We start from the raw sequence: 12,022 nt of genomic DNA, 5'->3' as shown, positions 1-12,022 counted from the left end.
GATTTTTTTTTATTTTATTTGATACTTTCTATTGCTTGTTTTTTTAATTCTTTTATTAATTTATTCTCACCAGTACAATATCCAATTATTGGCGTTTTTATCTCGGGATCTATCTATCGCCCGGGATTTTTAAAGTTTATCACTGGAGTACAGCACAAGTATATTATTAGCAATATTAAGTATTATAAATTATAATGTACAATAGCATTGTATTAGTCACGGGGGTCATACGGAGTGATTCGACAGAAAATCACATAATAGGAATCCATTGAATTATCGGTGTGCAGTTTGCAGTGGTGGATGGATGCGGACACTCGCTGGGAGAGATATTTTGAGAGAGCGAGTGAATAATAATGATCGTCCCTCATATCACGGGTATAACAATAACGATATGCTAATACTCGGCATCAATAATATCATATGGACATTTAAAAGCTGACACTATGATGGGCGTTGAATCGAGCGTGACAAATTGTCGTGTTTAGATATTACATGCGCGGCCTGGCCTGTAAGTTAACTCTTTATATGCTAGCTCTGGCTGGAGAATTCCGGGATCGTAATAAATATAAACATAAATAAAATATAAACAGCTATTTATGTGTACGACATTATACAGTACAGGATCAAATGCATAAAGTCACCGCACAAGTTTCGCTTAAAAATATAATCGCGAGTGCTCGCGGTCGTGCATAAACTCACATCCGTTTACGATGAACGCTTTCGTGAGAAGCTTCATCGGGTTAGTAACGAGATTTACGATGTAGTTGACGCAGCACCGTTCATTTCACCGATCAAAATTATGTTATCGGTGGATTTAATCGACCAGAAATTGAATCCAGTTCATGTCCACCTCACGTTACCGGCCATCCATCAAAAATCAACCTGCTGAGGTAAAAATCCGAATACCTATTTCATACCGAATATGTTGTGCTGAACAGGTTAATGGAGTTAAACACATGATGGATAATCACTTTTATTGTAACCTGAGAACTATGTTTCATTTTTGGACAAATATCGTGTATTGTATGAAAAATTACTGATTATTTCTGTCTAAAAAATTTCTTCATTCGAGACAAATTTTTGACTGGAAAAAAATTGACTTGTTTCAAGAGAAAAATTATTCAACTGAAATAATAATTTTTAAGAGTTTTATCCTTTTGAAGAAAAATAACAAATTCTCGAATCCAATCTCAAGTGGAATCTATTTAAACTCAAAAAAATTCGTAATCTAAGAATTTTTCATCTTGATTTAAAATAATCAAATTTTAAAAAATTATTTTTGTGGTTAAAGAATTTTTCTCTTAAATTAATTTGAAATTATTTTCAATGCAAATTTATAAAATTAAAAAAATTTTTAGTATTTGAAATTTTAAAATATTAAGAGTTTTTTAATTATTAAAAATTTTTGTTAAATTGTAAAGATAAAAAAAAAATAATTTCTCAGTTTCAAATTTTTTCTCTTGAATCAAGTGAACTATTTTTTCAGTGTACTATAAAAAGCTTGAATGTGTAAAATAGTTTACAAAAATTCAATAAAATCAACTTGGTCTATATAGACACCCTGCAATTTTTAAACAATTTTTTGATTTTAAAAATTTTGACTTTTAATTGCAATTTTGTCTGGAATATTGAAAAATGTTTACGGAAATAAAAAAAATTGAATTTTTGTCCAAAAAAAAGGCTATTATTACATCTTTTCAACTTCAATAATTTTTTTTAAATTTAAGTTGTCTATTTTTTTAAATTAATATTTCATTTTTCATTATTTTAATTTCTATATAAAGAACAATACGTCCATAAAAATCGATAAATCAATTTTTCCATAAAAAAATTAATAATGGTTTTATCACTTTTTTATATCTTCATATCAATAATAATTTATTTTAATTAAAAATACTGTGAACAAAATTGATAACCATATTCACAACAAAATATAACAATATTCACAAAAAAAAAAAATATGATAAATCTGTCAATCAAACGAAATATTCTTCATGTAAATTGAATGAAACATTGATTTTAAGGTACCAGAATATCGATTAAACATTTAGAAGTACAATAGCGATGTAAATCAAGGGAGGTTATTTATTAAATCTATTTAATGGCAACTCGTTCGATTGGTTGTTAAACACAATTGTTTAACACGACAACATGATCGTCGCTGGCGGCTTTAAACCATCCGATGCGTATAACATAAAGTTGTTTGTGTACTGATAATATCGATAATAAATTACCATCAACTGTCACACACTACCGCTGTTCGAATAAAGTTCGACTCGCTAATGCTGTAAAGTTCTTTCGATGAAAGACAGTAACGGGTTTATATTTTTAATTAGTCATCAAAAAAATTTATTAGAGACCCGCATAATACATTGCATCAATAATTAGAAAATAATAATAAAAAAATTAAGATTAAATTACCGGCTATTGTTCAATAATGATTTATTTTGTGAATAATTAGCGACTGTTGTCTCATGTGGAAAACAATTAAATTAAAGTAACATTATAATTTATAACTTATAACATTTAATAAATTTACTGACAAAAAAATGAATCAACGAAATCGAGTTTTCAGATTACCGCAGCAGCCTTATTATCGGAAATGCAGTGTAGTGCATATTAAAACAACCGAAACGACATTAAATCGCAGTAGCTACCGGGGCAATTGACACGTTAACATAATAATAATAACGGTGACCGGTGACCAGCGCCGAGGTAACGAGCTCCAAGGGCCGCTCGCGCGACGTCAGGAATAATAATCGCAGCTGCATACGTCGATTGGCATTCGAATCATTGAAATGATTATAGCGTCCGTCTGGTCTACGAATTAATGGGAATTAGCGCTCTGGGCTCGGGCCATCATAAATTTAGTATATACACTGAAAAAAAAAGTTCTTGAACCAAGAAAATATTCATCGTCTCGATTTAAATTTAACAATTCTTGAACTGACAAATTTTTCTTGATTTAAGTAAATTTTATTAGTCAATAATTTTTTTTCTTATGAATCAACTTAATTTTTTTTTCTTGTGTAGAAATTTAGTTATAAAATTTAACAAGTAAAGATGTTTTATTTATTTATTTATTAATCTCGTTACAAAAAAAAAATTCTATAGAGGTGCGTATAGCACCTGTGCATAGAACGAGTACATATTAACAAAAATATATTTTATTATCAACAATCTCTTAATATATAAGATAGTAATATAGTAATACTTAATACAGTGCAAGCTAAAAGAAAATCAACCTAGCAAGCTAGTTATTTATATAAGTTTTATAAGTAATATTGTTACAACACTTAAATTAATATCACGATTTTTAACTAATTATCTATTTTTATCCATTCTCTCAGTTTTTTGTTTATTAGTTTCTTCTTATCATTCAAAGTTTTCATCTCTATTGGTAATTTATTGTAATATTTTAAAGAAAAATATTTGATCTGACTTTATTTATTTCTTAGCCTGATTCAATAATTTTATATATCTGACCTAATATGGTCTAATATATTTAAGGTAGTACTACCGGTTTTAGAATTTGCATTCAGAATTTAATGAAATTTGGCATATTGGTACTTTATAATATCATAATTAAGCAGTAAAATTTTTGGAAACCTGGCGAGTCCTGAAAAAAAGATATTAATATTTACATATTTTTGCCTTTACCATTGATCCTTATGGAAAATCAAAGACTTTATTTTATTTCACAAAACTGGACGTTCAGATTCTTATAAAAATTAAGACAACGAGAGAAAATAACATCTAGAACATATTTAATAACAATCAGTATGGTTTCCGAGAATATGAGAATATTTATTAATAAAAAACATTCAAAATTTATCTCTGTCTCTCTTTCGCCGACGTGATTTAGTATAGGGAAATCTACTTGTTAATCAAATAAGGTTAGGTTTTGGAATTTGACTCTTGTGGTAACGGTAGTACTACCTTAAATACACAGAAAAAAAGAATTTTTTGCACCAAAAAAATTTTGAAGAAAACTAAAGTTATTTTGGAGCAAGAGAAAAATTTCTTGCCCAAGAAAATTTACCCTCGAGTCAGAAATGTTTTCTTTTTACGTATAATTTTTTATATATGGCTTGATATGAAAATTGGTTATTTTTATAATTATTTATTCAATTTTTTTGTTATTTTGCTAATGTATAATAATTATGTTAATTGTTAAAAATAAACAAACACTAAGAAATTTAGAACTGCACATATTTTTTTATTAAAAAAATATAAAAAAAATTAGGAAAACTGTTGACCCTAAAGGCCATCCCTGCAACTTCCCGCTAATTCCGTTAATACCTGGGCGCTTAAAATTGCACCTACGAAGTTTTAGAGCTCGTAGAGCTCAAAAATACAATCTGTGTATTGTATTGAGCTCTCCAAGCTCAAGAAGATACCTCTTCTATGCTTTTGAGCTCTTGAAGCTCAAAAGTCTGATAAAAGTTTCATAGAACACTATTTTTTGAATTTTCAAACCACACGGAAAAAAATAATCGGTAGAGGCTACCGATTGGCGATCGGTAGGAGCTACCGATTTTTTGCGGTAGAGGCTACCGATTTTTTCGGTAGAGGCTACCGATTACCACACGGAGAGAATATTATGTTAACGGTAAACATCCTTATTTTGTAGCTTCTACTATACAGGATGGTTATTAATTTTTGCAAAGTTAAGATGATAAATGCAACTATCCGGCGATTGTAATTAGTACAATCAGTATATATTAATTCCCACAATTATGATAATACGGTTTATTATCTAGATGGTAACTTTTACCATCGGAGATAGTTAAAATTAAATTAAAAATCTTCATGATTGTAATCATATAAAAACTACACAGGAAGTATAAAAAACTAAACTTTTTCGATTTTAGAGTCAGAATATAATAACATTCTAATGTTTGACATAAGAGTGAGTATTGAAAAATATTGTCCCGCGTGTGATTGCCACCCGAGCTGAAAGCGAGGGTGGCAAACACGCGGCTGAGGATGTAGTACTTTCGTCCCTTGTGGCACAATATACTATTTTGAGTTTTCTTTCCTGCACGATATCTCTCGAACGAATCAACCGATTTTGACCGGATTGGCGGCAATCGACGTGGTTTTTCAAGGTTAAGAGCTGATTAGTTTTTGGAATTGATCGATATAGCCGTTTAAAAGTTATTTCAAAAAAACCACTTAATAAAAAATTTTTTTTTCGAATGGCACCAACCGCGATGAAATCGATTTAACCGTTCAAAAGTTATAAGAGGTTTACATACTTACACACACACACACACACACACACACACACACACACACACACACACACACACACACACACACACACACACACACACACACACACACACACACACACACACACACACACACACACACACACACACACACACACACACACACACACACACACACACAGAGGCCAAGGCCTGCAACAGACCATCGCAAACATTCTTAAGGAGGAGGCCAAAGTGATCTGCGAAATACCACCAGAGACAATCAAGATCCGCAAAGCCTACAGAGGTACCCAAACCGCTGTCGTGACACTACCGGCTGCAGCAGCTCAGAAGATATTAGAAGGAAGCGGTAAAATCCGAATTGGCTGGGTCAACTGCCGAATTAGATCCACGAGGAAACCTACCCAATGTTACAAATGCTGGCATTTCGGGCACCACGGATCCCAGTGCAGAAGCAAGACAGATCGATCCAAGCTATGCATCAGATGCGGCCAAGAAGGACACAAGATTGCGGACTGTAAAAACCCAGCAAAGTGTGTATTATGCGCGGAAAATAAGAGCGCAGAGAACGCTGCCCATCACGCCGGCACATACAGGTGCCCGGTATACAAAGAGGCACTCCAGAGAATGACAAGCAAGCAAACATGAGGATATTACAGCTTAACCTCAATCACTGTGAGGCCGCGCATGACCTGCTCGTGCAGACCGTGCGTGAATTAGAGCTTGATTTAGTAATAATAGCAGAGCCATACAGACACCTGAATAACCAATTTTGGGAAACTGACAGCACCACCAAGGCTGTCATCTGGTCCTGTGGCAAACTTCCCTTCCAGAGCATAGTGAGCAATGATAGCATCGGCTTTGTAGCAGCGTCTATTAACGACATCCGTTTTTATAGTTGCTATGCACCACCTAGCCTTTCCATTGCCGACTTTACTGACTTCCTGGATCGACTGACCGAAGACGCAAAGTAATACTACCCAGTAGCTATAGCAGGGGACTTCAATTCCTGAGCAGTAGACTGGGGCAGCAAGCAGACTAATGCGCGAGGCAAGGCACTACGTGAAGCAATGGCCTCACTGGACGTGGTCCTTCTCAACATCGGTGAGACACCAACATATACCAAGGGAGAGGCTAGTTCGATAATAGACCTCACATTCGTCAGCAGCAGCTTATTGAAAGGAAACTATTCTTGGGAAGTCTTAAACACCTACACCACCAGCGACCACAGTGCAATACTTTGGGAAATATCGGCTGGCCGGAACCCTCAAAGAGCAACTAGACAAACTAATGCAGCTGGATGGAAAGTGAAAGACTTTGACTCGGAAGCTTTGGTAGTAGCCTTAGACAGTGACTCGACCATCATCACAGGAAATGCTGTAGAGAAGACGAAGGACTTAATGACGAGAATTGCCCAGGCGTGCGACACCTGCATGCCCCGTAAGCGTGGCATCAATAAAAGACCATCGGTGCACTGGTGGAATGATCAGATTAACGCCCTTCGCACAGCTTGTCACAAAAAGAGAAGATTATCATAGCGTGGCCACCGACAACCTAACTCTGCGGAGCTGGTCGCAGAATACAAAAAGGCCCGTCGAGAACTGAACAAGGCCATCAAAGATAGCAAAAGACGCTGTTGGAATGAACTCGTCGATGAGGTAGAAAAGGACCCATAAGGCAGACCGTATAGGGTGGTCATGACCCACCTGAAACGCCAGCCAATGCCATCACCTACGTGTCCACAGCTCCTGGAAAGAATATTTTCTACGCTGTTTCCTCGACAAAGTAAGTTCGGCTATTCTTCATTGCCAGTAAATCGAGAAGACATTCCACCTGTCACAGAAGAGGAACTGATGGAGGCGTGCAACCGAGTAGGGAATAATAAGGCGCCGGGATTGGATGGAATCCCGAATATTGCATTAAAAACAGCTATTAAAGCAGCGCCAAATCTATTCTTAGATACCTACGATTCGTGCCTCAAAGAAGGGATTTTTCCTAGAAGATGGAAACAGCAAAGACTTGTACTTCTCCCTAAAGGGAAAAAGCCACCGGACGAGCCATTATCCTACCGACCACTCTGCATGCTGGATACAGCGGGTAAGATATTAGAGCGTATAATTCACCAACGAATAGAAGCAGCCGTCGATCCACTCCTAGCAGAAGGCCAGTATGGTTTCCGGAAAGGACGATCAACGCTGGATGCGATCAACCTGGTGGTCGATACAGCTAAGGAGGCAATCGCTGGAAAGAGATGGGAACGTGGCAGAAAGAAGTATTGTTTGGTGGCTGCCTTGGACATCAAAAATGCCTTCAATTCCGCTAACTGGGACTGCATCATGCGAGCTCTCGAAGATAAAGAAGTGCCAGGATACCTGCGCAGAATGGTAGCAAACTATTTTACAGACAGAGTCCTCAAATATAACACGTAAAACGGTCCAAGGGAGTACGAAATAACCGGAGGAGTGCCACAGGGCTCGGTTTTGGGTCCTTTGCTGTGGAACATCATGTATGATGGTCTCCTGAGAGTTGCATTACCATCAGAGATGAAACTTGTTGCATATGCCGATGATGTAGCGGTAGTGATTGTCGCGAAATACTTGGAAGAGATCAATCTGGCTTTCGATATCACATTTAGCCGGATTAACCTATGGATGGAGATGATGAAGTTGGAGTTAGCCAAGCACAAAACTGAAGCTGTGCTCATCACCAGCAGAAAGATCGTAGAAAACATCAAGGTGAATGTCGGCGAGCAGGAGATCGCATCACAACCATTTATCCGATATCTGGGGGTGACGCTGGATGCCCGACTGAACTTTAAGCAACAGGTCGAACACGTAAGTGCTAAAGCATCAGCGGTGGTAACTAGTCGATCAAGACTGATGCTGAATGTTGGAGGCCCGAAGCAGAGCAGGAGACTATTGCTGTCGTCAGTAGTCACATCAGTGCTCACATATGGAATATCCGTTTGGGCAGACGCGCTGGAGACCCAAGAATCATGGAGGAAAGCCGGACCGGTCTACCGATTAAGTACACTGAGAGTTGCAAGCGCCTTCCGCACAATATCCGAGGAGGCAGTGTGCGTCATTTCTGGAACTCTGCCTCTTAGAGTCCTAGCTGAGGAAAGACGGAACCTATACCACCGAAAGAAGTCATCTACATTGAGCGCTGAAGAACTGAGAACTGAAGAGCGACAACATAGTATAGCAAGATGGCAACAACTATGGGATACTGCGGAAAAGGGAAGATGAACTCATCGACTTATACCAAGGATTGACGTTTGGCTTAACCGGAATCACGGCGAGGCCAACTACTATCTGACCTAGATGTTGTCAGGACACGGCTGTTTCCGGGAGTACCTTCATCGCTTTAAGCACGATAATTCCCCAGAGTGTCCGTCTTGCCCAAGAGTTGCTGAAAATGCGGAGCACCTTTTCTTTGAGTGCCCTCGTTTTAACCCACAGCGTGATGAGTTAGAGAAGATCCTGAACAAGAAAATCACACCAGAGTCAATAGTAGAAGAAATGCTGTCATCCGAAGCTGCCTGGAACGCCACAAGCACGTTTACCACCGAAGTGCTTACAGAGCTGCGTTCCATTGAAAGAAAAAGGGCAAATGACAGAAACTAGAAGGAAGGAAAAATAACACCTTAGCCACCAGAAGGAATAGCAGTAGCTAGATCCTCTCGTCACAAAGTAATGTCTGACGGCGGTTTCCATGAGGGATTAGAGGAAAGAAGAAAAGGGGTTTAGAGTTTAGTGGGTAGGGGCGTTAGCGTCGAGTTTTAGTATGACGCTGCGTCGAGTCGCCACATATCCAGGCCGAACAGCTATGCCTGGAATCCGTAAAAGGGATTCCCCCCCCTAAGTTAAAAAAAAAAAAAAAAAAAAAAAACACACACACACACACATACATACATACAGACATAGTGACACCCTCGCGAGAATAGTCAGGGAAGCTTCCTAGGACCTCGAAACGTCGAGATCTAATGAAAACTCGATTTTCGAAAAACGGGGTAAAACCAATAACTTCCCGATTTTTGAAAATTTTCAATTTTCTCAGCGGGACGTTAAAAATTCATTTTCGATTTACACACTTAGCCTAATATTATAATTAACCTATTTATAATCAGATCAGCCTACATAAAACCAAACCAGAAAATTTTTTCACTCCCCGGTAATTAAAAAAATTACCAAAACTTGTCACAACTTTAAACAGAATATTCTTATTCCTCGAATTCCGCTGGAAAACAAAATACCAAAATAAACTCCCTTACAGGCATTAATAATAATGAAAATGATAAAAGGGTAATTCTGACAGCGTATAATATTGTCAAGTTTCAAGATTAAGGAGTTAATTTTGTCAGAACAAAGTAAAGTGACTTAGTCGAAGGAAAAGCCTCAAGCCCGGAGATATGCCTATTATATCGACTAAACAGTCCCAAGAGTAGCAACAACCAGGAGTACCATAACTTCCTCTCTCTCTCTCTCTCTCTCTTTCTCTTCCTCGCTCTCTAATGTCTTATCCAACCCTCATGAGCTGACACCCTACTGTTTGCCCTATTGATTATACAGTTATGCTAGCGAACGCCATTGCCTCCGGGTACTTGGCGCCCATACCTATATTCTACACCCATTACCCAGTTCCAAGTCCCTCATCCTCACCCTCGCCCTTGTAACTTGTCTAAGCCTGGTCCGTATTCGTAGTACCTTTGCTTCTGCACCTCAGTTTGTGTTACCCTCCACTGTTTGCCCTATTATTATATTTGTCTTTGATTTCCGACACCATTCCGACAACTCTTTCGCACTTCGACTCTTCTCTTCGCTTCAGAGTAAAAACTGAAACTTAAAAGTTAAACGCAGTGTCACGTTCTTTAGACTCTGACCCCCGTCGATGAGATGTCTCGTGCGAATTCACTTGTAAGTAGACTCCAAAATAAAAGAGCTTGCGCTATTAAAACACAAGAGCTGGCGCCGTGGCGATCACCCTCTCGCTCTCCTGCTATGCGCTGCACTACATGTGGATTCTGTGGATATGAACTTACTTTACTTTCCTATACCAGTGCCAGTACCGATGCTGTTCACTACGCCAACTACAACTACAAGTCTCAAATAGATTTAAACCGCTTAGCTGTCGTCCGAACAATGCCAACTTGGCGCTCACCTAAAACTATCATTCTCTTTTTATTTTTATTAGTTGGCATTAAACTCGGCTACGCTATCATATACTCCTTTGTTTTACTTTTTACTAATAAATGTCATCTAAAATAAAGAAAAGGTGCTGCAGTAGGAACAAGGCTATCTTGTTGTTTTGTTGGGGAGAAACCAAAAACAACAGGTTGAAAAATATTCTTTTTTAATATGTAAAATTAGCAGTTGAAAGTTTTCGTTCAATAAAAATGTTGAGAATTCTGTCAAGTTAATATCTAATTTTAGTTAGATACTCTTGCTTTGAAGAAAAATAACTTTAAAGCTTTAAAATTTGATAAAAAATTTGAATTTTTGACGACTAATTCTGCAGTGCCGTCATAAAACCATCAAGTTTTTAAATTACTTGAAAAGTTAGAATTTTATTAATCTAAGTCGTCAGTGACATCATAAATCGTCCTGTTTTCCTATTCCTTCTAAATTTCGAAATTACCACAAAAAAAAGAAGACATTTTTATCACATAATCATCACATATCTAATTTTCCTTAATTTCACTGATTTTGAATAAAAATAACATTAAAACTTTGATAATTGATGAATTAAAAATTTTAATTGACTAACCGTAAGTGATGCCGTAAAACATTACGTTCCCAAATTCTTCCAAATCTTTGAAAATTTTCCATGATAAAAAATTTTTTTGAATTTCTACCAAATTAATGTCAAATTTCACTTAGTCCCACTTGCTTGGAAGGAAAATTAACTTCAAAGTTTTAATGTTTATAAAAATTAGGAATTTCAGTCGACCAAGTCATCAGCAACGTTATAAATTTTTACGTTTCCAGAATCCTTTCAAATCTCCACAAAATTGTCACGGACAAAAAAATTTTTGAATTTCTGTCAAATAAATTTCTAGTTTAATGATTATTATTATCATTATCAATAATATTTATTATTATTAATATTTTTATCATTATTATAATTATTAAATTAATTTAAACTTCAAGAATTGATAATAATCCACTAATAGGATAATGGATTTACCTTTTAATATTTCATGTCGGACATGAATTTCGTTTAGTTTCGCAGCGGAATAAAGTTCTTAACTTGATCCGAATATTTAAATGTACAGTACATACAACTAGGTTTTGACTCCATAATGAGTTTTGGTATTCCAGTGAATTATATCAAAACGTTTATTATTATTCATGAACAATGCACCGGGGTTTGCCACTTGGCAGATTTCATAAATACGAAACTCCGCTCGGAGGGAGGTCTATCCCGCTCAGAGAAGAGAAGAGAAGAGAAGAGATGTGTACTCCATTTTCATCATAAGTACTTGCTACACCCGTAATGAGATACCAAATGCGAATGCTGTACAAATAACAAGTAGGGTAATAACCAATACCGACGTAAATATTAATTTATAACATAAAGATTCCTCGGTAACTATTACGATCCTTCAAAGCCCACGTTCACATCGAATTAAAAAGAATATTATATGAATAATAATCTCTTCAAAGAAAAAAATTATAATGATAAAAATATTTATTATTACTACTTACGTCGACGTTTACGTTCAAAGTAAATATCGCAAACTTTATATTAGCGTATTGACTTTTATAAATCATTAAATGTCGTCG

Source organism: Cotesia glomerata, linkage group LG3 (assembly GCF_020080835.1).
Source record: "Cotesia glomerata isolate CgM1 linkage group LG3, MPM_Cglom_v2.3, whole genome shotgun sequence".
NCBI classification, from domain to species: Eukaryota; Metazoa; Arthropoda; class Insecta; order Hymenoptera; family Braconidae; genus Cotesia; species Cotesia glomerata.
This window is presented reverse-complemented; position numbering follows the sequence as displayed.